The 22094-nt window shown below is 48.4% G+C and overlaps 1 protein-coding gene across 12 annotated transcripts in view; it reads left to right on the forward strand.

Moving 5' to 3' along the window:
- Nucleotides 1-22094, forward strand: part of atp2b2 (ATPase plasma membrane Ca2+ transporting 2) — a 265384-nt gene that overhangs the window by 54830 nt on the left and 188460 nt on the right. The window lies entirely within an intron of this gene.

Raw genomic sequence — 22094 nt, forward strand, 5'->3', positions numbered from 1 at the left:
TCAGTACAACACCATGACTATCAGTACAACACCATGTCTATCAGTACAACACCATGACTATCAGTACAACACCATGACTATCAGTACAACACCATGACTATCAGTTCGACACCATGACTATCAGTACGACACCATGACTATCAGTACAACACCATGACTATCAGTACAACACCATGACTATCAGTACAACACCATGACTATCAGTACAACACCATGACTATCAGTACAACACCATGACTATCAGTACAACACCATGACTATCAGTACGACACCATGACTATCAGTACGACACCATGACTATCAGTACAACACCATGACTATCAGTACAACACCATGACTATCAGTGCAACACCATGACTATCAGTACAACACCATGACTATCAGTACAACACCATGACTATCAGTACAACACCATGACTATCAGTACAACACCATGACTATCAGTATGACACCATGACTATCAGTATGACACCATGACTATCAGTACAACACCATGACTATCAGTACAACACCATGACTATCAGTACGACACCATGACTATCAGTACGACACCATGACTATCAGTACGACACCATGACTATCAGTACAACACCATGACTATCAGTACGACACCATGACTATCAGTACAACACCATGACTATCAGTACAACACCATGACTATCAGTACAACACCATGACTATCAGTACAACACCATGACTATCAGTGCAACACCATGACTATCAGTACAACACCATGACTATCAGTACAACACCATGACTATCAGTACAACACCATGACTATCAGTACAACACCATGACTATCAGTACAACACCATGACTATCAGTGCAACACCATGACTATCAGCGCAACACCATGACTATCAGTACAACACCATGACTATCAGTACAACACCATGACTATCAGTACAACACCATGTCTATCAGTACAGCACCATGACTATCAGTACAACACCATGACTATCAGTACAACACCATGACTATCAGTACAACACCATGTCTATCAGTACAGCACCATGACTATCAGTACAACACCATGTCTATCAGTACAACACCATGACTATCAGTACAACACCATGTCTATCAGCACAACACCATGACTATCAGTACAACACCATGACTATCAGTACAACACCATGACTATCAGTACAACACCATGACTATCAGTACAACACCATGACTATCAGTACAACACCATGACTATCAGTACAACACCATGTCTATCAGCACAACACCATGACTATCAGTACAACACCATGACTATCAGTACAACACCATGTCTATCAGTACAGCACCATGACTATCAGTACAACACCATGACTATCAGTACAACACCATGACTATCAGTACAACACCATGACTATCAGTACAGCACCATGACTATCAGTACAACACCATGACTATCAGTACAACACCATGACTATCAGTACAACACCATGACTATCAGTACAGCACCATGACTATCAGTACAACACCATGACTATCAGTACAACACCATGACTATCAGTACAACACCATGACTATCAGTACAACACCATGTCTATCAGTACAGCACCATGACTATCAGTACAACACCATGACTATCAGTTCGACACCATGACTATCAGTACGACACCATGACTATCAGTACGACACCATGACTATCAGTACGACACCATGACTATCAGTACAACACCATGACTATCAGTACAACACCATGACTATCAGTACAACACCATGACTATCAGTACAACACCATGACTATCAGTACAACACCATGACTATCAGTACGACACCATGACTATCAGTACAACACCATGACTATCAGTACAACACCATGACTATCAGTACAACACCATGACTATCAGTGCAACACCATGACTATCAGTACAACACCATGACTATCAGTACGACACCATGACTATCAGTACAACACCATGACTATCAGTATGACACCATGACTATCAGTACGACACCATGACTATCAGTACAACACCATGACTATCAGTATGACACCATGACTATCAGTACAACACCATGACTATCAGTACAACACCATGACTATCAGTACGACACCATGACTATCAGTACGACACCATGACTATCAGTACAACACCATGACTATCAGTACAACACCATGACTATCAGTACAACACCATGACTATCAGTACAACACCATGACTATCAGTACAACACCATGTCTATCAGTACAACACCATGACTATCAGTACAACACCATGACTATCAGTACAACACCATGTCTATCAGTACAGCACCATGACTATCAGTACAACACCATGACTATCAGTACAACACCATGACTATCAGTACAACACCATGACTATCAGTACAACACCATGACTATCAGTACAACACCATGTCTATCAGTACAACACCATGACTATCAGTACAACACCATGACTATCAGTACAACACCATGACTATCAGTACAACACCATGACTATCAGTACAACACCATGACTATCAGTACAACACCATGTCTATCAGTACAACACCATGACTATCAGTACGACACCATGACTATCAGTACAACACCATGACTATCAGTACAACACCATGACTATCAGTACAACACCATGACTATCAGTACAACACCATGACTATCAGTACAACACCATGACTATCAGTACAACACCATGACTATCAGTACAGCACCATGACTATCAGTACAACACCATGTTTATGAGTACATGACACATTTGACCAACACTTTTCATGTTGCGGTTATATTTTGTGTTCATTATATAATGAGTGTCCCGGATGTACATTTACTATCTTAGGTCTAGTCTATGAGGACCAGTCTGAGAATAACGTATCCTATGATTGACAAGGTAGTTACACATCACTGGACCCGTAGCTTTCCATGTAACATGAGAGGGAGAGGAGACGCCAGGACAGCAGAGAGAGAGGCGACTCAGCCACGTCCAAAATGGCACCCTATTTCCTACATAGTGCACTACCGTAAGGCTCTGGTTAAAAGTAGTGCACTACGTAGGGAATAGGTGTCCCAGCTCTCGTCTGCTCCTCTCGGCCCCTAGCTTCAGTTGACATGACTTCTAGGTCAGCTAGGGATACCAGCAACACTGATACTAAATGTGCATCCCAAATGGCACCCTATTCCCTACATAGTGCACTTCTTTTGACCAGAGCCCTATGGCATTATATAGGGAATAGGGTGCTATTTGGGATGTAACCTGAGACTATCACACTACTTGGTTCATTAAACGTTGTGTACACTCTTAGAGAAAAGGGTTCCATAGGATAACCCTTTTTCTGTTCCAGGTAGAACCTTCTTGGTTCCAGGCAGAACCCTTTTGGGTTCCGTGTAGAACCCTCTGTAGAAAGGGCTCTACATGGAACCAAAAAGGGTTCTTTAAATCTTATGGGGACAGCCGAAGAACACTATTAGGTTCTAGAGAGCGCCTTTTTTTAAAGAGTGTAGATTTATACACTACAGCATGCTGACAAGCACACCAGCTCTCAGCAACACCACCTGTGGTATATGCTAAAGACCAGCTCTCAGCAACACCACCTGTGGTATATGCTAAAGACCAGCTCTCAGCAACACCACCTGTGGTAGATGCTAAAGACCAGCTCTCAGCAACACCACCTGTGGTATATGCTAAAGACCAGCTCTCAGCAACACCACCTGTGGTATATGCTAAAGACCAGCTCTAAGCAACACCACCTGTGGTATATGCTAAAGACCAGCTCTCAGCAACACCACCTGTGGTATATGCTAAAGACCAGCTCTCAGCAACACCACCTGTGGTATATGCTAAAGACCAGCTCTCAGCAACACCACCTGTGGTATATGCTAAAGACCAGCTCTCAGCAACACCACCTGTGGTATATGCTAAAGACCAGCTCTCAGCAACACCACCTGTGGTAGATGCTAAAGAGAGCATTGTTGTTGTTTCACTGTGATAGTGTTATTGCTGTTTAATATGCATGAGTACTGTCCTGTACTGTGTGCCCGTGTGTGTGTGTGTGCATGTGTGTGTGTGTGGTTAGCGGCCCTGTATGTGGTGTTGAAGTAAATCCATAGAGCATGTGATGATCTGGGTTATTCTCCTGACAGGTAAACCAATCTGTCAACATGCTACAGTCACATGTTCATAATATATTATGAGCCCCAGGGGTCCGGACTGCTTTTCTAGTGAATGGACTGTACCTAGTGGGCCTCTCCCAGCCTCTTCCAGCCCAGCACTTCCCAGCCCAGCCTCTCCCAGCCCAGCCTCTCAGCCTCTCCCAGCCCAGCCCAGCCCAGCCTCTCCCAGTCTCTCCCAGCCCAGTCTCTCCCAGCCCAGCCTCTCCCAGCCCAGCCTCTCCCAGCCCAGCCTCTCCCAGCCCAGCCTCTCCCAGCCCAGCCTCTCCCAGTCTCTCCCAGCCCAGTCTCTCCCAGTGCCAGTCTCTCCCAGCCCAGCCTCTCCCAGCCCAGCCTCTCCCAGCGCCAGCCTCTCCCAGCCCAGCCCTCCCAGCCCAGCCTCTCCCAGCCAGTCTTCCCAGCCCAAGCCAGCCTCTCCCAGCCTCTCCCAGCCCAGCCTCTCCCAGCCCAGCCCAGCCCCTCCCAGTGCCAGTCTCTCCCAGCGCCAGTCTCTCCCAGCCCAGTCTCTCCCAGCCCAGTCTCTCCCAGCCCAGCCTCTCCCAGCCCAGCCTCTCCCAGCCCAGCCTCTCCCAGCCCAGTCTCTCCCAGCCCAGTCTCTCCCAGCCCAGCCTCTCCCAGCCCAGTCTCTCCCAGCCCAGCCTCTCCCAGCCCAGCCCAGCCCCTCCCAGTGCCAGTCTCTCCCAGCGCCAGTCTCTCCCAGCCCAGTCTCTCCCAGCCCAGTCTCTCCCAGCCCAGCCCCTCCCAGCCCAGCCCCTCCCAGCCCAGCCCCTCCCAGCCCAGCCCTCCCAGCCCAGCCCAGTCTCTCCCAGACTCTCCCAGTCTCTCCCAGTCTCTCCCAGCCCCTCCCAGCCCAGCCCCGCCCAGCCCAGCCCATCCCAGCCCAGCCCAGTCTCCCCAGCCTCTCCCAGCCTCTCCCAGCCCCTCCCAGCCTCTCCCAGCCTCTCCCAGTCTCTCCCAGTCTCTCCCAGCCTCCCAGCCTCTCCCAGCCCAGCCCATCTCCCAGCCTCTCCCAGTCTCTCCCAGCCTCTCCCAGCCTCTCCCAGCCTCCTCCCAGCCCAGCCTCTCCCAGCCTCTCCCAGCCTCTCCCAGCCCAGCCTCTCCCAGTCTCTCCCAGCCTCTCCCAGCCTCTCCCAGCCTCTCCCAGCCCAGCCCCTCCCAGCCAACTCCACACCCACAAAGACCTAAATGCTATGTATACCCTTAGAAAAAAGGGTTCCAAAAGGGTTCTTTTCAGCTGTCGCCATAGTCGTTTAAACAGACAGCTCGGTGCGTTCAACATGTCAATACTTCTCACAAATACAAGTAGTGATGAAGTCAAACTACTAGCATACAGATCAGACACCCATGCATACCCCACAAGACATGCCACCAGAGGTCTCTTCACAGTCCCCAAGTCCAGAACAGACTATGGGAGGTGCACAGTACTACATAGAGCCATGACTACATGGAACTCTATTCCACAACAGGTAACTGATGCAAGCAGTAGAATCAGATTTAAAAAACAAATTTTGTATCGTCAAAGTGGTAGGCATGTTGTGTAAGTCAATACAAACCCCCCAAATATCCATTTTAATTCCAGGTTGTAAGGCAACAAAATAGGAATAATGCCAAGGGGGGTGAATACTTTCGCAAACCACTGTAACTCTCGATCCACAATATATGTCACGATCGTTTAAAGATTGGTCGAACCAAGGCGCAGCGGGATAAGCGTACATGTTTATTATAACTGTGCAAACACGACAAAACAACAAACAAACGATACGTGACGTCTTAAGGTTACACACAACAAACCTACACGGAACAAGATCCCACAACCCACTAGTGCCAACAGGCTACCTAAGTATGGTCCCCAATCAGAGACAACGAGCGACAGCTGCCTCTGATTGGGAACCACCCTGGCCAACATAGATCTAAACGATCTAGCAACTAAACATAGAAAACACAACATAGAAACTCCACACCCTGGCTCAACATTTAAGAGTCCCCAGAGCCAGGGGCGTGACAATATAGCAGGGGATGTAAAGCAACAACACATATGTTTTTCCAGCAGCAGATTATAACCAAAAATGTCAAAAGCTGCACTGAAGTCTAACAAAACAGCTTTTTTATCTATTTCTCTCAGCCAATCAGCAGTCATTTGTGTAAGTGCTGTGCTTGTTGAATGTCCTTCCCTGTAAGCGTGCTGAAAATCTGTATTTAATTTGTTTACTTTGAAATAGCATTGTGTCTGGTCAAACACCAATTAGAAAACACGTTTAGTAAGAGTTGGTAACAGGGCTGATTGGTCAGCTGTTTGAGCCAGTAAAGGGGGCTTTACTGTTTACTACTATATTTGGGTAGCATAATGTATTTTTCTTTGCTCCAGGCCTGTCATCTTCAGTCATTTTCCAGCTTGTTGACAACAAGTTTTTCACCTCTTCCAAACGCACTTTACAGAATTCAAAATTACAAGGCTTGTTTTTTATAATTTGGTCAGTTATGCATGGATGTGTAGGTTCAGAATTTGTTGTTGGCATGTCATGCCTAAGTTTCTAATCTTATATCAGTGGGTTCTGTGATGAACGAGCCATCTGATTCAATGAATGATGGAGCCGAGTTTGCCTTTTTGCCCAAAACTTCATTTAAGGTGCTCCAAAGCTTTTTACGATCTTTTTTTAATGTCATTTATCTTTGTTTCATAGTGTAGTTTCTTCTGCTTTTTATTCAGTTTAGTCACATGATTTCTCAATTTACAGTACGTTTGCCAATCGGCTGTGCAGCCAGACTTATTTCCTTTTGCCTCAACCCTCTCAACCATACCATTTTTCAATTCCTCATCAATCTACCGGATGTAACAGTTTTTACAGTAATTTTCTTAATGGGTTAATGATTATTAGTAACTGGAATAAGCAATTTCATAAGTGTCAAATGCAGCATCTGTTTGCTCCCCATTACACACCACAGACAAGCAAATATTATTTTTTATCTTCAACATATGAATCACTACAAAACGTATTGTATGACCTCTTATACACTATATTAGGCCCAGCCTTTGGTTTTCCTAGATACGGCTACTATATTGTGATCACTACATCCAATGGATTTGGATACTGCTTTAAAGCAGATTTCTGCAGCATTAGTAAAAATGAGATCAATACATGTTGATGATTTCATTCTTGTGCTGTTTGTAAATACCCTGATAGGTTGACCGATAACCTGAACCAGGTTGCAGGCACTGGTTACAGTTTTAGGCTTTTTTTTGTGAGCAGCTTGATGAAATCCAGTCAATATTTAGGTCACTCAGAAAATATATCTCTCTGTTGATATCACATACATTATCAAGCATTTCACACATGTTATCCAGATACAGATTGTTAGCACTTGGTGGTCTATAGCAGCTTCCCACCAGAATGGGCTTTAGGTGAGGCAGGTGAACCTGTAGCCATACTACTTCAACAGCATTTGACATGAGATCGTCTCTAAGCTTTACAGGAATACGACTCTGAACATAAATGGCAACACCTACACCGTTGGCATTCATACTGGCCCCTCGTGGGAATCAAAACCCACAACCCTGGCGTTGCAAGCGCCATGCTCTACCAACTGAGCTACACGGGGCCAGATATTTCACACCCGCGGCCCAACGCCGGACTTGAAATTATTGGCCGCTTTTTGGAATCTTTCAGAGCGAGGATCAGTTCTTCAAAATTCATTTTCAGCAGTTCCGAGCTAGTCCTCCTAATGGTGTCATAGAACAGTAGGAAGCAGCCTTGTAATGTCCTGCACTCGTGCTCCAGGATAGCACAGGGTTTTTGCCACGGGAACCTACATTTTTCTCACCATAGAGCTGCCGATGACGACAGCTGGTGAAATGGCCGAGGAGGTCCGGCCGATCTTTCGCCTCGAGTGGTTTAGAAGACCCCTTCGAGGACCAATGGGAGGTGGGGCCCGATGGACCCAAGCCAGCCCTAGAATCCATTGTGGTTGATGAAGAGGGCTGGAGTTTCAGACACCCTCACGGTGTGATGAGGGAGGAGCTCTGAGGATCTGAACCCATAGGTAGAAGCCACCAGAGAGGCAGACAGAACAGAGGACGAAGGTGCAGCTACCTCCGGAACCGATCTCGAAGAGGAAGCCCCCCCAGGGGACGAAGGCGCCGGAACCTATGGATCCAGGGCGGCAAAGCTGTTTGAAGTCTGTATCCGGTCTGGGGCTTCTCATCACCAAGGAGTTATTGCCAGAGGCTGCTGCTCTCTACTTCCAGGGTGAGTGACGTGGCTCCATGGCTGGGGTTGGTAGGGTCGAGACCAGGAACGTCCACTAAGTCATCCAGAAGCATCCGACTAACTCCAGGCAAGGGGGGGAGACCCCTTCGGCGAGGCATCCCTGCAGAGCACTGGGCCAGTCGGTTGTTGAGAGACGACACGGCGGCGACACTCCCACCAGGCCAGAGCGGCGTCCAGTTACTGGAGTACAAGAGAAACTAGGCGGGTGTGGATTTCCCAGTAGCTTGTGTAAGTTCGCTTCTTGTTTGCTGAGAGTAGCCACTTTGCCCAGGTAGTCCTCTGCAAGCAAACAGTTGCTACATTGAAAGTCATAGGCCAGTATGAAAAATGTATGCACTCACTAACTGTAAGTCGCTCTGGATAAGAGCGTCTGCTAAAATGACTAAATTGTAAATGTAAAGTCCTGTAACTATTCCCCAGGTCGTTGCTGTAAACGCGAATGTGTTCTCGGGTCAATTTACCTGGTAAAATAAAAAAATAAAAATAAGAACGGTAGATGACCCAACTCGCAAGTTGGTGCTGTAGAAACAGGTAGCAGGAGCAGTGTGAACTGTTTTGTGAGCAGTGTCCTCTCCGGAAGTCTCTGTTTGTTCCTTAACCCTGACTGTCTTTTCACCTCTCTCCCTTCTTACTTCTCTCATCCCTTTCTCTCCCTTCTTACCTCTCTCCATCCCTCTCTCTCTCCCTCTCATTTCCTCCTCTGTTCCCTCACTGTGTCTGTCTGACCTCCTCTCTCCTCACACCTCCCTCCCTCCCTCCCTCCCTCCTCTCTCTCTCCTTTTCCTTTTCTGGTTGATGGCCCCTCACATCTCACTGGAGAAGACATCTTATCCCAGCATACATCATACAGACTACGTCCTTCAGACGGTGTCCTATGTCCCAGTCTAGAACCCTATATCCCAATTTAGAACCCTATATCCCAGCTTAGAACCCCAGCCTAGAACCCTATATGCCATTCTAGACCTCTATATCCCAGTTTAAATCCTGATATCCCAGCCTAGAACCCCAGCCTAGAACACGTAAATGGAATGGTGTCAAACATGGAAACCATGGAAACCATGTGTTGGATACCATTCCATTTATTCTGTTCCAACCATTACTATGAACCCGTCCTCCCTAATTAAGGTGCAACCGGCCTTCTGTGAACCCTATAGTATGACATACTGTATGTGGACACGCACACACACACACACACATACACACACGCACACACATACACACACACACACACATACACACACGCACACACTCACACACATACACACACACACACACACACACACAAATAAATCCATTCTCATCAGTGATCCTCATTCCTAATACAAAAAAATCCATTCTCATCAGAGGGATCCTCATTCCTAATACAAATAAATCCATTCTCATCAGAGGGATCCTCATTCCTAGTCGATCACCAAACATTTGTCTTGCGCTGCTTTTTTATTAATGGTGTTGCTCTGTTGGGGGGAAGGTGCAGTTGATTCAGAAGCCCTGCACACACCAGATAGGCAAAGTGTCCCCACCTACCCGGCGGACCTGGAGATCTGTTGCTAAATTGAGTGCACCTACTGCGCTGGCCAATCTGATAGCTCAAATCACTGTGCCAACAAGTTTGATACAAGCCTACCTGAGATTTCATAACTTTTAAAACCATGACCAGAGAGGGAGACTGTCAAAGAATACAGCAAAGAGCTGCTGTTTTTTATGAGTGAGTTCATGTTTAAGTTTTTATTCAACACTATTACAAAACGTAAAACTCGCTTCTCCCTACTCCCACTCGCGCTGCAGCTGCAATGAATGAGGTGCCAAGTGTATCGATATTTATATTATAATATTATAAAATATTATTATTTATAGCCCTGCGTTTTTATTGTTATTAGCAGCTCGTTGTGCCTATTTTATTTCACGTTCTCTGGTCATAGGAACAACGTGAATTTGTGCTTGAGGCAGATGCGGTGCGATTCAAGTTTTCGCCATCAGGTGGAAGGCGATGTCCCCTCTCTCTGGTCAGTCTCACCGGATTCACAGGAGAAGGAGAGAGGGAAGAGGAGGAGTAGAGAGGAGGAGTAGAGAGGGAAGAGGAGGAGTAGAGAGGAGAGAGGGAAGAGGAGGAGGAGAGAGGAGGAGGAGAGAGGAGGAGGGGAGAGGAGGAGGAGAGAGGAGAGGAGAGAGGGAGGGAGGAGTGAGAGGAGGAGGGAAGAGGAGGAGGAGAGAGGAGGAGGGGAGAGGAGGAGGAGAGAGGAGGGGGAGAGGAGGAGGAGGGAGAGGAGGAGGGAGGAGAGAGGAGGAGGAGGGAGAGAGGGAGAGGAGGAGGGGAGAGGGAGGGAGAGAGGGAGGGAGAGGAGGAGGAGGGAGGAGGGAGGAGGAGGGGAGAGGAGGAGGGAGAGGAGGAGAGAGGGGAAGAGGAGGAGTAGAGAGGAGGAGGAGAGGGAGGAGAGGAGGAGGGGGGAGAGGAGGAGGAGAGGAGGAGGGGAGAGGAGGAGGGGAGAGGAGGAGGAGAGAGGAGGAGAGAGAGGAGGAGAGGAGGAGAGGAGGGAGAGAGAGGAGAGAGGAGAGGAGGAGAGAGGAGGAGAGAGAGGAGGAGGGAGAGGAGGAGGAGAGAGGAGGAGGAGAGAGGGAAGAGGAGGAGAGAGGGAGGAGGAGAGAGAGAGAGAGAGGAGGGAGGAGGAGAGAGGAGGAGGGGAGAGGAGGAGGAGAGAGGAGGGAGGAGGAGGAGAGAGGGAAGAGGAGGAGTAGTGAGGAGAGAGGGAAGAGGAGGAGTAGAGAGGAGGAGGAGAGAGGGAGGAAGATGAGAGGGAGGAATGATCATTCTAATATGGGCCAGTAGCACACGTCTCTCATTCCCCTGTGACACATTCTATTTAATCTCAACCCCACTAGGAATGACTGCCATGGAGCACAGTCTACCTTAATAAGGACCATTCCCCAACTCTTCTATTTCCTGCCCCTCACAACTACGCACACACACACACACACGCACACTAAACACACACACACACACACTTTACGCTCCTCACTGCCCTGATTTTACCAGCAGCAATTCTTAAAAGGAAAAACAAGGCCTTTCTCTCCGAGGACAGATTCTAAATGACATGGCCTACCTTTGTGTGTGTGTGTGTGTGTGTGTGTGTGTGTGTGTGTGTGTGTGTGTGTGTATGCAACCGTTTTCTTCTACAGGAACAAAGACTTTGTCTGCATCCCAAATGCCACCCTATTCCCTATGTAGTGCACTACTTTTGACCAAGATCCTTAGTGTAATATATAGGGAATAGGGTGCCATTTGGAACAAAGACTCTCTGCCGTCTGTTGTTCTGTTGTAGAAGAGAAAGAAGTGGTTCTGTTCTGTTCTTCTAGTAGCATTTAATACAAAATAATAATACTCTCTGCACAGGAGGAAATAGTACATTTACATTTTAGTCATTTAGCAGACGCTCTTATCCAGAGCGACTTACAGTTAGTGAGTGCATACATTTTCATACTGGCCCCCCGTGGGAAACGAACCCACAACCCCCGTGGGAAACGAACCCACAACCCTGGTGTTGCAAGTGCCATGCTCTACCAACTGAGCTACAGGGGTAGAAGAAGAGAAGCTGGTAGTGTGGTGGTGTAGTGTGGTAGTGTAGTGTGGTGTGGTAGTGTAGTGTGGTGTGGTGGTGGTGTAGTGTGGTGGTGTAGTGTGGTGGTGGTGTAGTGTGGTGGTGTAGTGTGGTGGTGGTGTAGTGTGGTAGTGTGGTGGTGGTGTAGTGGTGGTGTAGTGTGGTGTGGTGGTGTAGTGTGGTGGTGGTGGTGTAGTGTGGTGGTGTAGTGTGGTGGTGGTGTAGTGTGGTGTAGGTGTGGTGGTGTAGTGTGGTGTGGTGGTGTAGTGTGGTGGTGTAGTGTGGTGGTGGTGGTGTAGTGTGGTGTGGTGGTGTAGTGTGGTGGTGTAGTGTAGTGTAGTGTGGTGGTGTAGTGTGGTGGTGTGGTGGTGGTGTAGTGTGGTAGTGTAGTGTGGTAGTGTGGTGAGGTGGTGTAGTGTGGTGGTGTAGTGTGGTGGTGTGTGTGTGGTGGTGTAGTGTGGTGGTGTAGTGTGGTGGTGTAGTGTGTAGTGTAGTGTGGTGGTGTAGTGTAGTGTGGTGTGTGGTGGTGTAGTGTGGTGGTGTAGTGTGGTAGTGTGGTGGTGAGGTGGTGGTGTAGTGTGGTGGTGTAGTGTGGTAGTGTAGTGTGGTGGTGTAGTGTGTGTGGTGTAGTGTGGTGGTGTGTGTAGTGTGGTGGTGGTGTAGTGTGGTGGTGTAGTGTGGTGGTCGTGTAGTGTGGTGGTGTAGTGTGGTGGTGTGGTGGTGGTGGTGGTAGTGTAGTGTGGTGGTGTAGTGTGGTAGTGTAGTGTGGTGGTGTAGTGTGGTGGTGTAGTGTGGTGGTGTAGTGTGGTGTGGTGGTGGTGTAGTGTGGTGGTGTAGTGTGGTAGTGTAGTGTGGTGGTGTAGTGTGGTGGTGTAGTGTGGTGGTGTAGTGTGGTGGTGTAGTGTGGTGGTGTAGTGTGGTGGTGTAGTGTGGTGGTGTAGTGTGGTGTTGTAGTGTGGTGGTGGTGTAGTGTGGTGGTGTGTAGTGTGGTGGTGGTGTGGTGGTGGTGTAGTGTGGTGGTGTAGTGTGGTGTGGTGGTGGTGTAGTGTGGTGTGGTGGTGGTGTAGTGTAGTGTGGTGGTGGTGTAGTGTGGTGGTGTAGTGTGGTGGTGTAGTGTGGTGGTGGTGTAGTTTGGTAGTGTAGTGTGGTGGTGGTGTAGTGTGGTGGTGTGGTGGTGGTGTAGTGTGGTGGTGTAGTGAGGTGGTGTAGTGTGGTAGTGTGGTGGTGTAGTGTGGTAGTCGTGTAGTGTGGTGGTGTGGTGAGGTGGTGGTGTAGTGTGGTAGTGTAGTGTGGTAGTGTGGTGTGGTGTAGTGTGGTGGTGTAGTGTGGTAGTGTAGGTGGTAGTGTGGTGGTGTAGTGTGGTGTGGTGGTGTAGTGTGGTGGTGGTGTAGTGTGGTAGTGTAGTGTGGTGGTGTGGTGGTGGTGTAGTGTGTTGAGGTGGTGGTGTAGTGTGGTGGTGGTGTAGTGTGGTGGTGGTGTAGTGTGGTGGTGGTGTAGTGTGGTGGTGTAGTGTGGTGGTGGTGTAGTGTGGTGGTGGTGTATTGTGGTGGTGTAGTGTGGTGGTGTAGTGTGGTGGTAGTGTAGTGTGGTGGTGGTGTAGTGTGGTGGTGGTGTAGTGTGGTGGTGTAGTGTGGTGGTGTAATGTGGTGGTGGTGTAGTGTGGTGGTGTAGTGTGGTGGTGGTGTAGTGTGGTAATGTAGTGTGGTGGTGTAGTGTGGTGGTGGTGTAGTAGTGTAGTGTGGTGGTGGTGTAGTGTGGTGGTGTAGTGTGGTGGTGGTGTAGTGTGGTGGTGGTGTAGTGTGGTAGTGTAGTGTGGTGGTGGTGTAGTGTGGTAGTGTAGTGTGGTGGTGTAGGTGGTAGTGTAGTGTGGTGGTGTAGTGTGGTAGTGTAGTGTGGTGGTGTAGGTGGTAGTGTAGTGTGGTGGTGTAGTGTGGTGGTGTAGTGTGGTGGTGGTGTAGTGTGGTGGTGTAGTGTGGTGGTGTAGTGTGGTGGTGGTGTAGTGTGGTGGTGTAGTGTGGTGGTGTAGTGTGGTGGTGTAGTGTGGTGGTGTAGTGTGGTGGTGTAGTGTGGTGGTGTAGTGTGGTGGTGTGGGGTAGTGTAGTGTGGTGGTGGTGTAGTGTGGTGGTGTGGTGTGGTGGTGTAGTGTGGTGGTGTAGTGTGGTGTTGTAGTGTGGTGGTGGTGTAGTGTGGTGGTGTGGTGAGGTGGTGGTGTAGTGTGGTAGTGTAGTGTGGTGGTGGTGTAGTGTGGTGGTGTAGTGTGGTGGTGGTGTAGTGTGGTGGTGTAGTGTGGTGGTGGTGTAGTGTGGTGGTGTAGTGGTGGTGGTGTAGTGTGGTGGTGTAGTGTGGTGGTGGTGTAGTGTGGTAGTGTAGTGTGGTGGTGTGGTGGTGGTGTAGTGGTGGTGTAGTGTGGTGGTGTAGTGTGGTGGTGGTGTAGTGTGGTAGTGTAGTGTGGTGGTGTGGTGGTGGTGTAGTGTGTTGTGGTGGTGGTGTAGTGTGGTGGTGGTGTAGTGTGGTGGTGTAGTGTGGTGGTGGTGTAGTGTGGTGGTGTAGTGTGGTGGTGTAGTGTGGTGGTGGTGTAGTGTGGTGGTGGTGTAGTGTGGTGGTGTAGTGTGTTGGTGTAGTGTGTTGGTGTAGTGTGGTGGTGTAGTGTGGTGGTGGTGTAGTGTGGTAGTGTAGTGTGGTGTGTGTGGTGGTGTAGTGTGTTGTGGTGGTGGTGTAGTGTGGTGGTGGTGTAGTGTGGTGGTGGTGTAGTGTGGTGGTGTAGTGTGGTGGTGGTGTAGTGTGGTGGTGGTGTAGTGTGGTGGTGGTGGTGGTGGTGTAGTGGTGGTGGTGTAGTGTGGTGGTGGTGTAGTGTGGTGGTGGTGTAGTGTGGTGGTGTAGTGTGGTGGTGGTGTAGTGTGGTGGTGGTGTAGTGTGGTAGTGTAGTGTGGTGGTGTAGTGTGGTAGTGTAGTGTGGTGGTGGTGTAGTGTGTTGTGGTGGTGTAGTGGGGTGGTGTAGTGTAGTGTGGTGGTGTAGTGTGGTGGTGGTGTAGTGTGGTGGTCGTGTAGTGTGGTGGTGTAGTGTGGTGGTGTAGTGTGGTGGTGTAGTGTGGTGGTGTAGTGTGGTGGTGGTGTAGTGTGGTAGTGTAGTGTGGTAGTGTGGTGAGGTGGTGTAGTGTGGTGGTGGTGGTGTAGTGTGGTGGTGTAGTGTGGTGGTGTAGTGTGGTAGTGTAGTGTGGTGAGGTGGTGTAGTGTGGTGGTGTAGTGAGGTGGTGTAGTGTGGTGGTGTAGTGTGGTAGTGTGTGGTGGTGGTAGTGTGGTGGTGGTGTAGTGTGGTAGTGTGGTGTGGTGGTGGTGTAGTGTGGTGGTGTAGTGTGGTGGTGTAGTGTAGTGTGGTGGTGGTGTAGTGTGGTAGTGTAGTGTGGTGGTGGTGTAGTGGTGGTGTAGTGTGGTGGTGTAGTGTGGTGGTGTAGTGTGGTGGTGTAGTGTGGTGGTGTAGTGTGGTGGTGGTGTAGTGTGGTGGTGGTGTAGTGTGGTGGTGTAGTGTGGTGGTGGTGTAGTGGTGGTGGTGTAGTGTGGTGGTGTAGTGTGGTGGTGTAGTGTGGTGGTGTAGTGTGGTGGTGTAGTGTGGTGGTGGTGTAGTGTGGTGGTGTAGTGTGGTGGTGGTGTAGTGTGGTGGTGTAGTGTGGTGGTGTAGTGTAGTGTGGTGGTGTAGTGTGGTGGTGGTGTAGTGTGGTAGTGTGGTGTGGTGGTGGTGTAGTGTGGTGGTGTAGTGTGGTGGTGTAGTGTAGTGTGGTGGTGGTGTAGTGTGGTAGTGTAGTGTGGTGGTGGTGTAGTGTGGTGGTGTAGTGTGGTGGTGTAGTGTGGTTGTGTAGTGTGGTGGTGTAGTGTGGTGGTGTAGTGTGGTGGTGGTGTAGTGTGGTGGTGGTAGTGTGGTGGTGTAGTGTGGTGGTGGTGTGTGGTGGTGTAGTGTGGTGGTGGTGTAGTGTGGTGGTGTAGTGTTGTAGTGTGGTGTGTGTAGTGTGGTGGTGGTGTAGTGTGGTGGTGTAGTGTGGTGGTGGTGTAGTGTGGTGGTGGTGTAGTGGAGGAGTGAGGAGAGGAGGAGAGGAGAGGAGAGGAGAGGAGAGGAGAGGAGAGGAGAGGAGAGGAGAGGAGAGGAGAGGAGAGGAGAGGAGAGGAGAGGGAGAGGTTTGTTGCTGACTAAGGTTGTCTGTGGGATCGCTAGACATCCTGACTGTTGGTCCATTTGATGCTACTAGGGTTTCAACCCACACACACACACACACACACACACACACACACACACACACACACACACACACACACAGCGTGCGGATGTACAGACACTCAACATGTCTTGATGTATGTTTTTAGCTGTATATGCAGAGTCCTAACATAAATACTGCATCCCAAATGGCACCCTATTCCCTATATAGTGCACTACTTTTGACCAGAGCCCTATTAGTGCACGAAGTAGGGAGTAGGGTGCCGTTTGCGACGCAGACCTAGTATGCCAAAGCTGTTTATACGTGTCAGCATTCTCCTGATTGACCTTTAGCTCCGTGTGTGGCGGGGGGGGGCAGCCAGCCTAGCCTAGCTGTTTGGAAAATAAGGTTCTTTCTGTACCCTTGAGTGTCCATGCAAACAGGGACATTTGAGATGTTTTGTTGTTTTGTGGATCCAAAAGTATTATGTGTGTGTGTGTGTGTGTGTGTGTGTATGGTGTACAACCTGAAACAAGACATTTTGGTACACAGGAAGTCACCTCTGTTGTTTAATTTGGTATACGATGACATCACTTCCTTTTGACTCCTCTGTCTATTGAGGACATTTGGGGGGGGTGTTCCCGTCTAAGTACATCGCAGACACTTGCCAGATCTCACAACACATGGATGGGTGTTTAAAGACATGCTCCGTTACTTCGGCGACTAAGGAAGTATTTTTGAAACCTCCCGCTTTGGGCTGGATGTGTCAATGTGTAGTTCATACATGCATAATCTGTGAGCAGAATTACTGTCTTACTTTAATTAGCCACCAAATCCCTAGTTTGAAAGCGACTGTTTTCTTACATACCCCCCCCCCCCCATCGTGGGTCAGCCCCCTAGCAATTCGAGTTCTAGCAAAATGAGCTTCATCCCCTCGCATTGAAGTGACACCTTGCAAGAGGCATGCCCAGCGTTATCCAATGAGGTTGCAGGGCCCAATGGCTCAGTGGACACAGCAGAAAGAGAGAGCGCAGTGACGTGGTGCACATACATGTGTGATGTAGTACGTCATTTTCTATGACTTTTTTGGCTCGTGAGCGCTACTTTCAGAACTACTGGCAGAAAGGTATACTAACATACCGGAGAATCTCTTTAACATATCAACTAACCACATAGTAATAACCAACTGTGCAGATGATGCTGTGGGCACACAGCCATTGGTTGATGCAATGCAACGTCTGCATTTTAGTCAGGCAGAAATGCCACCTTTAGCTCTTGACCTTAAAGCATATTACAGTTGGGCCTACAGCGTTGAGGTCAATCACCAGCTCAACCTGACAACCATTCCCCCCCCCCCACCCCTTCAGGAGCACAGCACATTTCCGCAAACTTCACCTTTTAATTTTGGTACACAGGAAGTGAAATGAGCAGGATATATTACATCACTTCCTGTGACCTCACATTCGTTTTCCAAGATGGCGTAGCAGTACGGTCGCTTTTATTTTTCGTCCTGTGTAAATATCCCGTTTCTTGTTTTTTTGTCTATATTTCTAAATTTTTTACTTTCACTCTTTAACTAAATATACTCTCCTGCAACCCGCCTCACCCAACGTGGAAAGGATTCTATTATTTCTTTATAACTTTCATCAAGAACCGTAAGCTGAAACGTGTGTAGCCGCAATCTGAATTGGCTACCTGCTATTAGTTACCGAGTAGCGTCTCCACCACTGTCCGTGGCCTACACTATCCACCAGCCAGCTCTAGCTAGCCTGGACAATTGATCGGCCAGTCTGCACAGCGTGCTATCGACCCAGCGTGCTATCGACCCATAGCTTATTGGACTTTCTGCCGGAATCACTGGACCCTAGCGCCGGATCATCACAACCAGCTAGCTAGCTGCAACTAAATGGCTACGTGTTATTAGTCACTGTTAGCGTCTTCATCTTTGTCCGTGGCCTACACTATCCACCAGCCAGCTCTAGCTAGCCTGGACAATTCGTCGGCCAGTCTGCACAGCGTACTATCGACCCAGCGTGCTATCGACCCATAGCTTATTGGACTTTCTGCCGGAATCACTGGACCCTAGCGCCGGATCATCACAACCAGCTAGCTAGCTGCAACCTGTTGCTGGCTGATACCATTGCCATATAGCAAGCACCAGTTAGCCTTGAGCTAGCCTGCTAGCTCCCTGCTAGCTGTGCTGAAGCACCAATTTGAACTGCTCTCGGACTCACATATTGCTGTTCACTGGACCTTATGATCACTCAGCTGCACAGCTGATGCCTGCTGGACTGTTCCTTTACACGGTACTCTGTCCTGTTTTTTTCTGTTTAGTCTTAGCCCAAACGTTATCGCTATTTCCAGTTGTGTCTTAGCTCTCTCTAATAACACGTGACTGCTTTATGCCTCTCTCCTATGTCAATTATGCCTTGCCTATTGCTGTTTGGGTTAGTTCTTATTATACAATTTCAATGTAGAACCCCTAGTCCCTCTCAAACTGTCTCATATAGTTCCTTTGTTCCCCCCCCCATACACGCCGAGACCGGCTCAATCGATGCCTCCAATGATGCTATCTCTTTCATTGTTACCCAACACTTAGGATTACCTGAACTGTACTCATATCCTTCCATATCCTTTTCTGTACATAATGCCCTGAATCTTTTCTACAACGCCCGGAGAACTGCCCCCTTTATTCTATGTACCCAACGCACTAGAAGACCAGTTCTTAAAGCCTTTAGTCGTATCCTTATTCTACTCCTCCTCTGTTCCTCTGGTGATGTAGAGGCTAACCCAGGCCCTGCAGCCCCCCAGTATCACTCCTACTCCCCAGGAGCTATCATTTATTGACTTCTGTAACCGTAAAGTCTTGGTTTTCTGCACATAAATATCAGAAGCCTCCTTCCTAAGTTTGAGTTATTCACTGCGTTAGCACACTCGCCAACCCTGATGTTCTAGCAGTGTCTGAATCCTGGCTTAGGAAGGCCACCAAAAATTCTGAAATTTCCATCCCCAACTATAACATTTTCCGTCTAGATAGAACTGCCAAAGGGGTGGAGTTGCAATCTACTGTAGAGATAGCCTGCAGAGCTCCATCATACTATCCAGGTCTGTGCCCAAACAGTTTGAGCTTTTAGTTCTAAAAATCCACCTTTCCAGAAATAAATCTCTCACTGTTGCCGCTTCTACAGACCCCCTCAGCCCCAGCTGTGCCCTGGACACCATATGTGAACTGATTGCCCCCCATCTATCCTCAGAGTTCGTACTGCTTGGTGACCTAAATTGGGATATGCTTAATACCCCAGCCATCCTACAATCCAAGCTAGATGCCCTCAACCTCACGCAAATTATCAACGAACCTACCAGGTACAACCCTAAATCCGTAAACATGGGTACCCTCATAGATATCATCCTGACTAACTTACCCTCTAAATACACCTCCGCTGTCTTCAACCAGGATCTCAGCGATCACTGCCTTATTGCCTGCGTCCGTATCGGGTCCGCGGTCAAACGACCACCCCTCATCACTGTCAAACGCTCCCAAAAACACTTCAGCGAGCAGGCCTTCCTAATTGACCTGGCCCAGGTATCCTGGATGGATATAGATCTCATTCCGTCAGTAGAGGATGCCTGGTTGTTCTTTAAAAGTAATTTCCTCTCAATCTTAAATAGACATGCCCCATTCAAAAATACAGAACTAAGAACAGATATAGCCCCTGGTTCTCCTCAGACTTGACTGCCCTTGACCAGCACAAAAACATCCTGTGGCGTACTGCATTAGCATCAAATAGCCCCCGTGATATGCAACTTTTCAGGGAAGTTAGGAACCAATATACACAAGCAGTTAGGAAAGCAAAGGCTAACTTTTTCAAACAGAAATTTGCATCCTGTAGCACTAACTCCAAAAAGTTTTGGGACACTGTAAAGTCCATGGAAAATAAGAGCACTTCCTCCCAGCTGCCCACTGCACTGAGGCTAGGAAACACTATCACCACCGATAAATCTACAATAATCGAGAATTTCAACAAGCATTTTGCTACGGCTGGCCATGCTTTCCACCTGGCTACCACTACCCCGGCCACCAGCTCTGCACCCCTCCGCTGCAACTTGCCCATGCCCCCCCGCTTCTCCTTCACACAAATCCAGACAGCTGATGTTCTAAAAGAGCTGCAAAATCTGGACCCCTACAAATCATCTGGACTAGACAATCTGGACCCTTTCTTTCTAAAACTAGCCACTAAATTGTCGCAACCCCTATTACTAGCCTGTTCAACCTCTCTTTCGTAACGTCTGAGATCCCCAGAGATTGAAAGCTGCCGCGGTCATCCCCCTCTTCAAAGGGGTGACACTCTAGATCCAAACTGTTACAGACCCATATCCATCCTGCCCTGCCTTTCAAAAGTTTTTGAAAGCCAAGTCAACAAACAGATCACCAACCATTTCGAATCCCACCGCACCTTCTCTGCTATGCAATCCGGTTTCCGAGCTGGTCATGGGTGCACTTCAGCCACGCTCAAGGTCCTAAATGATATTATAACCGCGATCGATAATAGACAGTACTGTGCAGCCGTTTTCATTGACCTGGCCAAGGCTTTCGACTCTGTCAACCACCGCATTCTTATTGGCAGACTAAATAGCCTTGGTTTCTCTAATGACTGCCTCGCCTGGTTCACCAACTACTTCTCAGATAGAGTTCAATGTGTCAAATCGGAGGGCCTGTTGTCTGGACCTATGGCAGTCTCTATGGGGGTGCCACAGGGTTCAATTCTTGGGCCAACTCTTTTCTCTGTGTATATCAATGACGTCGCTCTTGCTGCTGGTGACTCTCAGATCCACCTCTCGCAGACGACACCATTTTGTATACATCTGGCCCTTCATTGGACACTGTGTTAACAAACCTCCAAACGAGCTTCAATTCCATACAACACTCCTTCAGTAGCCTCCAACTGCTCTTAAACACTAGTAAAACAAAATGCATGCTCTTCAACCGAACGCTGCTTGCACCCGCCCACCCGACTAGAATCACTACTCTAGACGGGTCTGACCTAGAGTACGTGGACAACTACAAATATCTAGGTGTCTGGTTAGACTGTAAACTCTCCTTCCAGACTCACATTAAGAATCTCCAATCCAAAGTTAAATCTAGAATCGGTTTCCTATTTCGCAACAAAGCCTCCTTCACTCATGCTGCCAAACATGCCCTTGTAAAACTGACTATCCTACCGATCCTTGACTTCGCGATGTCATTTACAAAATAGCCTCCAACACTCTACTCAGCAAATTGGATGTTGTCTATCACAGTGCCATCCGTTTTGTCTCCAAAGCCCCATATAATACCCACCACTGTGACCTGTACGCTCTTGTTGGCTGGTCCTCACTACATATTCGCTCGCCAAACCCACTGGCTCCAGGCCATCTATAAATCACTGCTAGGCAAATCCCCGCCTTATCTTAGCTCATTGGTCACCATAGCAACACCCACCCGTAGTCTGCAGCTCCAGCGGGTATATCTCACTGGTCATCCCCAAAGCCAACACCTCCTTTGGCCGCAATTCCTTCCAGTTCTCTGCTGCCAATGACTGGAACAAACTGCAAAAATCTCTGAAGCTGGAGACGCTTATCTCCCTCACTAACTTTAGGCATCAGTTGTCAGAGCACCTTACCGATCACTGCACCTGTACACAGCCCATCTGAAATTAGCCCGCCCAACTACCTCATCCCTATATTGTTATTTATTTTGCTCATCTGTACCCCAGTATCTCTATTTGCACATCATCTCTTGCACATCATTCCAGTGTTAATACTAAATTATAATTATTTTGCACTACAGCCTATTTTATTGCCTTACCTCCATAACTTGCTAAATTTGCACACTGTATATTAATTGTATTTCTGTTGTATTTTTTTGATTTTTGTTTTGTTTTACCCCATATGTAACTCTGTGTTGTTG

Source organism: Coregonus clupeaformis, chromosome 12, assembly GCF_020615455.1.
Source record: "Coregonus clupeaformis isolate EN_2021a chromosome 12, ASM2061545v1, whole genome shotgun sequence".
In the NCBI taxonomy this organism is placed as follows: Eukaryota; Metazoa; Chordata; class Actinopteri; order Salmoniformes; family Salmonidae; genus Coregonus; species Coregonus clupeaformis.